The 12,548-nt window shown below is 36.0% G+C and overlaps 1 long non-coding RNA gene across 3 annotated transcripts; it reads right to left on the minus strand.

Moving 5' to 3' along the window:
• Positions 1 to 5,699: 5,699 nt before the first annotated feature.
• On the minus strand, positions 5,700 to 7,670 carry LOC131012796 (uncharacterized). 3 transcript variants are annotated; one of them, XR_009097448.1, is made up of 3 exons: positions 7,321 to 7,627; positions 6,225 to 6,322; positions 5,700 to 5,915 (listed from the first exon to the last, which is right to left on the minus strand). It is a non-coding gene; the product is annotated as an uncharacterized LOC131012796 (long non-coding RNA). The 3 variants fall into 3 exon arrangements; XR_009097449.1 differs by having other exon boundaries at positions 7,486 to 7,622; XR_009097447.1 differs by having other exon boundaries at positions 6,225 to 7,670.
• Positions 7,671 to 12,548: the final 4,878 nt, after the last annotated feature.

The following is a 12,548-nucleotide window of genomic DNA, read 5'->3' on the forward strand; positions in this document are numbered from 1 at the left end:
AAGGAAGTGGGGGTAGTAGTTTTTTTATCAAAAACAGAGAATGTTACCGCTCTACCCGCCCCTACCATACTTACAGTTCCCGTACCCACATCGATGCGAGTACGGGTGGTAGCCATAAAGGGTCGGCCAAGTAGCACGAGATGCCCATTCTCGCCTCTAATCCCTTTTCCCTCATCAAGTACAACAAAATCAGCTAAAACACTAATCCCCCTCACAACCACCTCTACATCCTTAACAAGGCCTCGTGGGCTGCTAATGGAGCCGTCAGCAAGTTCTATCTTAATATTCGTGCATTTTAGTTCTTTATTTCCCAACCTCTCAAAAATATCAAGCGGCATCAAATTGACTGCCGCGCCCAAATCAAGCATTCCCAAGACCTTTTCAACCCCTCCTAAGCTAATATCAACGATAAAGCTACCTGGATCTCCTTGCTTGGGTGGTGGTTGGTCTGGTGCAACAGTGACAGATGGCAGTGGCTCACTGGGGCATTCGGTTGCCTTGATTTCTTGCACGGTTCTGCTTCTCCATTTCTCCATGGTTATTGGAGCATTTTCCTTGATTACTGCCACGGCATGAGCCTGATGCTGCTGCTGGTCCTGGTTTGGGAACTTCCCCGTTGGCTGTTCTTGCTGCAGCTGATTCAAGGCTCCAGTTAATTGCCCCACTGTAGTCTCGAGGCGCTTTATGGTGGCACTCTGAGCCTCCATCGCCTGTTTGCTAGCTTGCATAAAAGCTTGCATCTGATCTTCAAATAACGGGCCTGGAGGTTGGTGCTGCTGCGGCTGCTGGAAATTCCCTTGTTGCATGGGGAACTGCTGCGGCGCTGGGTAGAATTGTTGCTGGTTCTGATACCCCATTTGCTGTGGAGGTCGGGGGAACTGATTGCCTTGGATTGATCCCAACCCTTGGCCAGGAGCTTGGTTCCTCCATCCCGAATTCTGCTCATTTCTCCAACCCGAGTTGGAGTTTTGTTGCCCTTGATTAAAGCTGGGCCTCTGTTCAAATTGAGGCCTCCCCGGATAGCCCTGAGCAGCATAGACTTCTGCTTGTCCTTCAGGTGGGAATTCGCCCATTCGATGGCACGCGTTAATTCCATGGCCAAATTCGCCACATATGCCACAACCTTCTGCTGATGGTGCGCGAGCGGGTGGAGCCTCAACCTGGTTCATCGTGAGGTGTTGTACTTGCCTCATCAGGTCCGCTACCTGCTTCTGAAGCTCATTGTTTGGAGCTACTGCATTGGCTTCAACCCTCCTTCCTCTAACTGATTTCTGTTGAGAACTCGCAGCAAGTGTTTCGAAGATCTCCTTGAGCTCATCAGCTGTCTTCCGGGCAATGTTGCCCCCTGCTGTACTGTCCACCATAAACTGTGCCGTCTGAATCAATCCGTCATAGAAGAACTGCATCAACATGACGGGTACTAACTGGTGCTGCGGGCACTGGCAGAGGAGCTCTTGGAATCTCTCCCAAGCTTCGTGGAGAGGCTCGTCTGCTCCTTGCATGAAGTTCATTATTTGAGTCCTAATCTCCTATGTCTTGTGATTAGGGTAAAATTTGAGCATAAACTTCTCACATGCCTCGCTCCACGTGGTTATGGAGTTTGGCGGCAGGGACAGAAACCACGTCCTCGCCCGGTCTTTGAGTGCATAGGGTAAGCACTTGAGTCTCAACTGATCTTCGGTGAGCTGCAACAGTGGGAAGGTCTGTACTTACGTGCAGAAGTCCCGGATGAATTATAGAGCATCCTCACTCGGCATCCCATAAAAGAGCGGCAGCAGGCTTGAGTCGTTCGGCTTCAGATTATAATTCCGGACTGCCGTGGGAAGCACTATCGCCGACGTGCTAGTGTTCCCGATAACAGGCCTGGAAAAATCCCCCATATACTGTACATTCTGCTCCGCCATGACTTCTTGGTCGAGACTGGGATAATCCTCTTCACAATCTTCCTCTGGATACTGCGATTCCACGAAGTTTCTCGAACTGGACTCGGACTCCTCCTCCAGGCTAGAAAGGACCTCACGAGGTCGGTGAATGTTGTCAAAGTAAGGTACTAGCTTTCTCTTCAAGCTGCGGCGACCTTGCATACACAACACTAGCAAACCAAATCAAACACACCGGAGGGAGAAAATAACCAAGTCAAAAGAAAGAAACAAAATAAACACTGAAAACAAATGCAACACAATCAAATGCCTAAAGCCCTCCCCGGCAACGGCGCCAAAATTTGACTCATCCAAAAACACCTAGCAGATGGACTCGAATTTATACGAGGTCGTCCTAGGGCGGTAAGGTGACTCAAGTCGTCTCTCAAGGAAGGCTTAGCAGGGCTTCGATCGTGCTACTCACAGGAAACAGGAAAGGAAACCTAAACACTCTAATCAGAAGCTGGGTCTGACACTCTCTCCGATTAACTAGTGCGTAATAGAAAGAAAGCAGTAAAATTATCTAGGCGAGAAATAAATATGAAGCAATAGATCAAGCATAATAACTAGGGTTCTAAGCTAATTAATCCAGAAGCGATAAATAACCTAAAAACGTAAAGCAATATTTATCTAGGCGCATAAGAAACAATTATCTAGGCGATGAAAACATCAAAAGCACAAATCAAATATCATTATCTAAGTGCTCGATTATCTAGGCAATGCAATAACAAGAAAGCTTGTAAAGATTAACTAATCAAAATGAAGAACTTACAATTGATTCAATGAAAACAACGATATAGCGGAATCTACAAGTATCTAAAATGTTTCTATCTACCTAAGCTAAGGGAAAAAGGCATAAAATCGCAGGTGGAGGCTGGGAGAAAATCGGATGTCAATGAAACCCTCAAAATCGGATTTTATAGCAATTTTCGTAATTGCCGGAATTGCACAGGGGCGGCGGCCACCGTGAGACGGCGGCGCCGTGGACGGCGGCCGCCGTGGGACGGCGCCGCCGTGATGGCCCTTCACGAATTTCCTCCAAGAATTGCACGGCCCGCGCCGCGAGGCCGCGGCCACCGTCTTGACGGCGGCTGCCGTGAGACGGCGGCGCCGTGGACGGCGGCCGCCGTGAGCTCTGCCTCCGAAACTGCTCCAAACAACGCCAAAATGCGCGGCTGCTCCCGATTCCTGCACACAACAGTAATACACCCAAATAACATCGAGCAAGTGAAGGATAGATCAAAAAGACACGAGGCATGCTCGAATGCACAACAACAAGACCCGTAAAATCATCACAAAATAGGGCTAAACAACTGCGAATGTATCATGTATGGCGTCCCACATATTGGTGATGCCGAACTTAATGAATAGATTTGACTCTGCAGAGTCTAAAATGGACTAAGAAAATACGATATTGAGGTCACGAATCTGAGACTGAGGGGCAGTGACGATATATTAGTGGAAGATGAGAGACACTACATATTGATACATGTCTGGATGATTATCAGGGCGAAGATTGGGTATGTAAATACTGAGGCAGTGTTTTGCGAGACTTAGGAGTGACTCTCTAAGTTCCTCAGGATGAGATGCACTAGACCCTGAAGTGGAAGGGGCAAACGGATTCGAAGCTGAACATTTGTGAGAAATGTTTCAGTGCAGTGGTTGAAAATCCTTCGTCGACGTGGCAGATGCTCATCGATGGGCGAGAGAGGAGTTTGAACAGATTGTCATGGGAATGAAGGTAGTTGAGTTAACTGGGGAGACTGAAGAGGCGAAGAAGGATGCTCTTGCTGGTGATGATGATGGGAATATCTTGCGTTGGAAGAGGAGGAGAGTGATCTTGTGAAAGATGATGGGTTTGAAGGTGATCTATGTGTTGAGCCACTGGTGAATGAAGTAAATGAGCGGAAGGTTCAACAAAAGGTATGGAAGAAATCTTCGGATCAGTCACCGAAGTTTCTGGGATGGTGGGAAGGATATTAGTAGGAGAGACTGATTTAGTGGCAGACGTGAGGACTGGCACTGTGGATTCATCGGCATCACGTATTTTACAAGTGTGTTGCTGGAATGAGTTGATCCCCTAGTTTTCCAATAGATGTGCTATTTATAGTTTGTGAGCAAACCCTAATTCTAAAAGCCCACTCATCTAGTCAATTGGGCCCAAAACTCAGTACAATGGTCTTATTCCCGAAGTTGAACTATCATACGTAGCTGCGCAGGAAAGGCACTTTGGTGGCGCTGCTCTGACTGCGCAGCGCTGCCGCGCTGCTTTGGTCTGCACTGCTCTGCTCTGGTCTGCGCTGCTCTGGTCTGGCTGCGCAGCTCTGCTGCGCTGTTCTGCTCTGGCTGCGCAGCTCTGCTGCGCTGCTCTGGTTTGGCTGCGCGGCTGCACGGGAAAGCTACTTGGCTGCGCAGGAAGGCACCTTGGCTGCGTGGGAAGGTTTCTGTGTGCAATCATTCTTCACTCCATCTACTTAGGTGGATTTCTTACTCTTTTATCCAAGATATCCGATCGTACCTGCGCTGTTAGTTTCTGTAATAATAATAACAATAGTAATAATAAGGTAAAATAGGCTTAGATTGTTAAGCACAGCGCTGATGGGAATTACAGTCCTCATCAAAAAGGTATGGAAGAAATCTTCGGATCAGTCACCGAAGTTTCTGGGATGGTGGGAAGGATATTAGTAGGAGAGACTGATTTAGTGGCAGACGTGAGGACTGGCACTGTGGATTCATCGGCATCACGTATTTTTAGAGGAACATGTGCGGCGATGGATACCAGCGGACGATGATGGGATAGGCGTCGTCGCTGATGTTGGAGGTGGTGCTGAGATGCACGAGAGGAACTTGCTGACCACTTGAAGAGACAATGAACATCAATCACCGTCAGTTCTTCTCTCCATAAGCATTTAAGCTCTTTGGTGTTGTGCAGGATGATGGAAGATACCCTGTTCCCCTGTCATAGATGATTGGGGGAGCGAGGTTGGCTTTCATCCTCAGCAAGGACGTGGAGATATGTCGTTTCCCAATTATAGGGCCCTGTTTGCATGAGACTTGCTGATCACTATTTTAACTAACAAGAAAGACGACCTTTTGCGACATAGAAAATGTGTCACAAACTTTAGTTTTTATGTCGCAAAAGCTAATTTGCGACATTTTCTGCTTCGCTTTGGATTGTGTCGCAAAAGGTGATGATGCAAATTTACGACATTATTTTTTTAAAATGACGCAACATATATGACACTTTGTGCTTCACTTAAATAATTGTCGCATAAAATTTGTGACACATCATGCGTCTTTAATTTTGGTGACGCATGTTTATCTGCGACATTTGACGTGACACTATTTGAAACGATGCATCATAATTTACGACACTAGTTTGTGACATTATAACTAATGTGATGTGTAATTTCATGACACTTATAACAACATATTTAAAGTGTCGCATAGTATTGCAACGTATAACATTGTGACAAAAATTTATATTAATTGTCGCAAAATATGACACTTTTTGCATTGCTTTATTAATATGTCATAACTCTCGCGACACATGTGACGTCATAGTTAAAAATGTCACATAATATTGCAACATAAAACATTTGTTGCAAAAAAAATAATTTAATATCACAAAATATAGAATACTTTTTGCATCACTCTATTAACGTCTCAAAAATTTTACATTATTTGAATGTCACTTATTTCAGTAATTTTATTATTGTATTTATAAATATAGTCTCATTAATGATTCCAAGAAAAAAAATGCAATAAATATGACTCGAATGAATAAAGCATATCAATTATTAAAAATATAGAAAAAAAATGTCAAACTAATAACAAAACAACATAATTTTGATCTGTCTGCTTCAAAATCTAACATCAAATGTCAAAGTTTAAATTTATCTAGCTACGCGATAATGCAAATTCCATAAATGAAAATAAACATTCAATGTCATCGTCTTCCTCTTTGCTTTTCCGTATTGCACTTTTCCTTTGTTCCTACATAAATTCAACAAAATAGATTATATATCATAAATATACAAAGTAAATTTATTGAAAAACATAATCGATAACAAAACGTGCAACACCAAAATGAGTTGTTCATATTTTACCTTATGCAATAATCATATTTGGCAGGACAATCAACATTGGTCATGAAAATCTCACTAAAACCTCTATCCTTACATTTAACCATGTAACTTAGCACTACAACAACCTCATAGCTAAATACAAGATGAAAAGCTTTCAAGATAGCTAAAACATGACAAGGATATGCCAAATAAAAATTAAATCACTCAATGTTGGTACCTCTTGGACATCACTAGGAGACATTCAGAAGGCCGCATTGTAGTAGTCACATCGATCACAAATCATAACTGGAATGATTGTCATTGTGTCTTCATCTACTGCAAATCCACAGAAGAATTAAACTACTAAAATAGTTGAGAAATAAAAGCAACCACAACACGTTAGGAAAAATATTGTCTAGTATTAGTAGCAGAGACACAACCACAACCACTACAAGAGGTTTTCTTCATGAAAAACAAATAGTCCTACAGAGTGGAAACAATATTATTTTACATCACCAAAAAGAAGCATCCTCCAAAAAATAAAAATAGTTTCACTATAAAAAGAGTGGGCACAAGTTTATGCAAAAACCTCCTTACATGCCAACTACATATAGCCACTTATACAACAAGTAAAATATGCACGGGTATCTGATAAACTTGAAGTCGAAATGGTTTATTAAATGCTCTAAATGTGTAGGGGTATTGCATGCTTTTAACTAGTAATTCTACGAGATTTGGCAGAAGGTTGAATGACTAGATTAATATAAACAAAAATGATAAATGATGGACCTCCTCTTTGATAGAGGAGGCCAACTTTTCTAATGCTATGCAAAAGAAGCCCACAAACTATTTCAATAATACAAAGAAATGTAAATCCTTCACGAACTTCCCAATATATGAAACCTATACTGAAGTGTACATGTAATTAATCACAATTGATCACCATAATAAAGAAACTCTAGACCATTTTAACAGCAAATAAATTCGCTCAAGTAATGCCATCAACTCAAAACTTCCATTTTCGCTCACAAATCTAGGTTCATCACATAAATAAACACTTCAGTAACCAACAATTCTGACAAAGCACTTAAATAAGCTCGTAGAATTTGTATACTTGGAAATATAAATACAAATGACACATTGAATCACTCCATCAATCGAGCACTAGCAATGATTCATCAACAAGCAACAGACCACGAAAAAAAAAAACATATGATTGTAGAACCGTACAAAAAAAAGCTAATTGTGAAAACTAGTAAACAACCAACAGAGTTACAAAATCGAGCAACCAAATCATCGATAAAATTTAAAAAAAATATGACATTTCAACAAACTTGCATAAATGGGAGAGAAAGACAAGTAATTCCGAGAATTCCAAATTCGAACTGTATTCAGGATAAGATTTTGGAGTTGTGCTCGCTCAGGAAAAAGGGAAGAATGAGGGGGAATTGAAAAATTAAGGTTTTCGATTGTGTGATTGGAAGAGGAAAAGAACGGACACGCTGTGGCGATGGCAGCAGGAGTTGGGCGGCACACGGCAGCGGCGGCAAGGAAGAAGGGTTTGAACGCGAGAAAGCAAATTTGGGGATCATTATGTTCATCATTCCCTCCAAACAGTCTAATTGGCAAATTATAATTCAAACTAATTCAAAGCGCGCATAAATCCAACTTCTTAAAATTCTTAATTTTTTTTTCTTATTCTTTTAACGTGGAAAATTTTTAGTGATTGATGAGATGTATTAAGAAAATAATACCAAGATAAAAAAAAAACGACTATTATTTTGTCACACTTACCAAATATATAGCAATGAGTAACTACATGAATGATTAGCTACACATAAATAATTACTACTATTTATTAGTGTGTAATTTGTCAAAATTTGACGAAAAATTACTTTAGTTGTGTTTATAGTTATAATAAATGAAATAATTTTTATATAAGAGTGATATATCTGAATTTCATATGTATAACAATTTTACTACTCGGTCTCATTAAAAATATATATAATAATAATACATATTAACTATCCACAAATATTTAAATTTATAAATATAATTTGTCATGGTAATTGGTTATCCGTCTAAACAGAAACTCAAACATTCTAGAAAAAACATTAATATTAAAATTATAGATTAATAAATTAGAAAAAAAAAATCATCTAAGTATGTTGATAAATGTTTGTACCCGTAAAAAATGTATGTAACTTATATCCAAATAATCTATACTCCATCTGTCCCCAAAATAAGTTCCTCTTTGAGGACGGCACGGGTTTTAAGAAAAAGTGATAAAGTGTATTGATAGTGGAGAAAAATATGTTATAATTAGTATTGGGAGTGATGAAAATGTGAAAAAGTGTTATAATTAATATTGAGAGTGGTGAAAAAGTGAAAAGTAAGAATAAATAAAGTATTATTAGTGGTGGGGTAGTTGTCCAAAAATGGAAAGAAAAAAAGAGGAACTTATTTGGGGGACGTCCCAAAAAGGAAAAAGAGGAACTTATTTCAGGGACGGAGGGAGTATAACATAAAAGAGGAGTTTTTACCTCCAAATTTTCTCTCCAAATTTTATATCTTCTTTTTTCTATTTAAATTCTTTTTAGAAAATCATTAATTTTTTTATTCACGAAAACATATCAATATAAATATTAAATTAAATATTATTGAAAGATTTTTAATTCAATATAAAATTTTTAGTGAAAAATAAATTTGAAATGAATACGTTGTGGTCATCTAAAGTGTCAAAATTAATTTTTGTTCGCTCTCACTTATCTCTAATGTTGAATATTATACTCTTTTTTTCAATTGTTTTCGTTTAATAATGAACAAATAAGTAGATGCCATTTTTCCTTAAAAAAAATTACATGATTGTTTAATTATAATTTTAAATTTAAATATTTTTAAAATTATAGTCTCTCCGTCCCAACGAAGTTGAGTTGTAATCATTTTCGAGCCGTCTCAACAAAGTTGAGTCGTTTCCCTTTTTGGAATAAATTAAAGCTATTTTTTCATTCACCCTCTCTTTCATTTCACTTTTTCATTAAACACTAGCTCCTTAAATTTTGTGTCCAAAAGAAAACGTCCCACCTTCCCTTGGACGTAGAGAGTAGTAGTTTTTAATACAATTAAGGAGAATAAAATTTGTATTAATTTTAATATAAATTTTTAAATAAAAAATTAATTATATATCTTAAATTAGAATTTTTAAAAAATTACATGATTGTTATATCGATGGTTTAGTGTTATTTTCGCAAAATGAGACTGACTTAACTTATTTGCTTTACAATCTATAACTTTTATTATTATTATACATATTTAATTATTTTTATAATATACTCATTAAATTTAATATTATACTCCTCATTAAGTTGATAATATTGTTATTATACACTAATTTAAATCAAATACTAATATTCAAATTAATATAATTTTTTTTGTTAACAATTTATCTGACTCATAAATAATGACATTTTGATATTTTATATAATTTATAATTGTAAAAATAAATAAATAAATAAATATATCGTGACACGTGTATCGCAAGGGAGGATGTACTATTTTGAATAATAAAACACTTAAAACTAGAGAATGTTCCATGAAGGTATATCCATAAATGTCTATACTCGTCTAAAATGTATATATTTGTACTCGTCCCAGTTTTGATTAGTTGCACGAATGAGTTTAGTTTTATATATTCTAGTACCTTCCATTAGTGCGATGCACGACGAACATCGAAATTAATTAATATATTTAAATAAATAAATATAAATATTGAACATAATCAAAATGTAAATAAATGTAAAATATATTTTATATATACTAGTACCTTCCATTCGTATTCATATTTTTTTTATTTAATAGGAGTAATTGATGTGAATTATTTCACTTTTTAATAAAATGATTTATATTTGTTTATATTATGAATATATTGAATAAATATATTTATTTATTTAAAAAATATCATTTAATTTTGATGTTGGCCGTACATTGCACGGGCGCGTGTACTAGTAGTATTTATTAATAACATGGAATTAGGTAAAATTTTATATCCATGTTTCAATCTCGATTATAAGACCCAGTATTTAAGTAATATTTTAATAATATAAACATTTACTACCTTCAAAATTGAAAAGGTATTATAATGTTATATTAAGACAATAGTTTATTTCATTTTATGTTTATATTAAATATAATCTTAATAATCTAAACATTTATTATCACCAAAATTGATAAGGTACCACAAAAAATTATTTAACTTAATGAATAACACACACACACACACACATATATATATATATATATATATATATATATATATATAACTATTTATTTGGTAACATAATTAAATTGACATTCTAGTTCGATTAATACTAATGTCATTTACTTTGCCAATTAATTGTGGATTTTTATTGAATAACATAAGTTGAATTTTTGGTTGATAAAATATAAATACTATCATTTTATATATTTTTTTTCATTTGTTGAATTCTCATCTCAAGTCTCATATTAATCAGGTTGACTCTCCAAATTCGTTGGAATTTATACAAATAAGTTGTTATAAGTAATTGGTTATATGTTCAAAAGTGATTTTGATACTAATTCTAATCTCTAACATCCAAACATTGAATATTATACTTACTAATTATATGAACCTATTTTATAAAAAATAAAATAAAATTATATGAACCTATTTGAATTTATAAGAATATATTGTTATATTAATTAATTGTTTATTACAATAATAAATCAAGTAAACATTAATATAAATAAATTAAATAAGAAAAGTTAAACAAAAAAAAATCTCTATTATCTTATATATATATATATAGGCCGCGGCAAATTCCCGCCGAAGTTTTTTATTTTAATTATTTTGAAAGTTTCCTAGCAATGTAATATGAAAGATGAATTATAATTTACAATCAATCAAGGTAATTTAAATTTCCCCGCCTTTACAGAAAAGAAAATCCCTCCAAAAATAGAACCATAAATCTCTTTCTAAATTGCAGCGGCAACGCAGGATCAACCCTCAACAACTCTGCCGCACTGCCTCCGAGTTCGACGCAGCGTTGAGCCGTCGGCGACGATTCCCTGCCTGCGTCTGGCCGTCGGCCTCAGCCACGCCACTTTTTTTTTTTCTGTATCTTCCCTGAAGTCTATTTGTTTCTATCACACCCGTGTTCCCGCCGCCCTCTCTTTGCCGTGGGATCATGCACTGCAGTAGCCAAGGTATTCTCTTTTAAAAACAATTCAACAAGAAACTTCATCTATGTGTGATTTAGAGTCTTGGATACGAGCGGCTAGTTGCTATGTACTGATTTGCTCTTTCAATTTATTAGTAAAAACTTGGCAATCAGAAACTCATAATTCATGATAATGCTAAGTTTCTACCTCCCACTTGACTAAATTTGTAGTTATTATTAGTTGTGGGTTCTTTCAACTTTTTTTTTTTCTTCCAATAATATATGAAATTTAATATAATGCAGTCACGATGAAGCTAGCTAGTTTGGATGCAATTAAATGAAAGAAAAAGGTGTAGTTGGTAAAAAATTTGGTGCTTCAAGCGCATTGCTTTTTGTGATGTGATTTATATACATATTTGTTACTCATGTTTAAAATATTATGCAACATGACCTGAATTATTATATAATGATGATATTTTATAAAACTGTCATAAATAAATTATGGTAATGTAGATACATAAATATGATTGTCGCATTTGTGTCACTAAATTACAACTTAATATTTAGATGATGTAAATATATGACACTGAATGCAACGCTATTTTAAATATGTGGTATAATTATGACATTTTACGAATGTGTCGCAAACAAATTGTTGTAATTTGGAGACATAAAAAAGAGTGATGCATTTGTGTCACTAAATTATGATATAATATTTGGATGACGCACAATTGACGTAAATATGCGACATTAAATGCAACACTATTTCAAACATGTGGTATACTTAGGACATCTCATTAAGGTGTCGCAAATAATTTGTCACAATTTTGAGACATAAAAATAAATGTCGCATTTGTGTCACTAAATTAAGACATAATATTTATATGACACATAATTGACGTAAATATACAACACTAGAAGCATAAGTGTAGTAATTTTACGACATATACATGTGATGTCGCATGTGTATATGTCGCAATAGGTCTGATTTCTTGTAGTACTGCAACTAAACAGTGTAATTGTAGTATGAAAACAACAAGCAGAGTATCGTATCCACAAAGACTGAACATCGAAATAACTCTAGCTATTCCCTAAACAAACTATACTAGTAGACAGGCAAATAATAATAAGAAGGTTTATTTAAAACTAACTCAATCAATAACAAACAAAATTCACGTATAAAAATCAAATGATAGAAACAACTGATCCTAGGGTAGTAATTTCATCAACTAAATCCACATAAAAAAATCTATTAATCCTATTAACCAATTTAATCCAAATATGATGAGAGATCACTTAATTAATCAATTACTCTCGCTAGAGCAGCAACGATCGTAGATTAGTAAATTCTCTATCTCCGCTAGGTCTCAAAAAAATCTACTAAC

This window comes from Salvia miltiorrhiza, chromosome 2 (genome assembly GCF_028751815.1).
Source record: "Salvia miltiorrhiza cultivar Shanhuang (shh) chromosome 2, IMPLAD_Smil_shh, whole genome shotgun sequence".
Lineage (NCBI taxonomy): Eukaryota > Viridiplantae > Streptophyta > Magnoliopsida > Lamiales > Lamiaceae > Salvia > Salvia miltiorrhiza.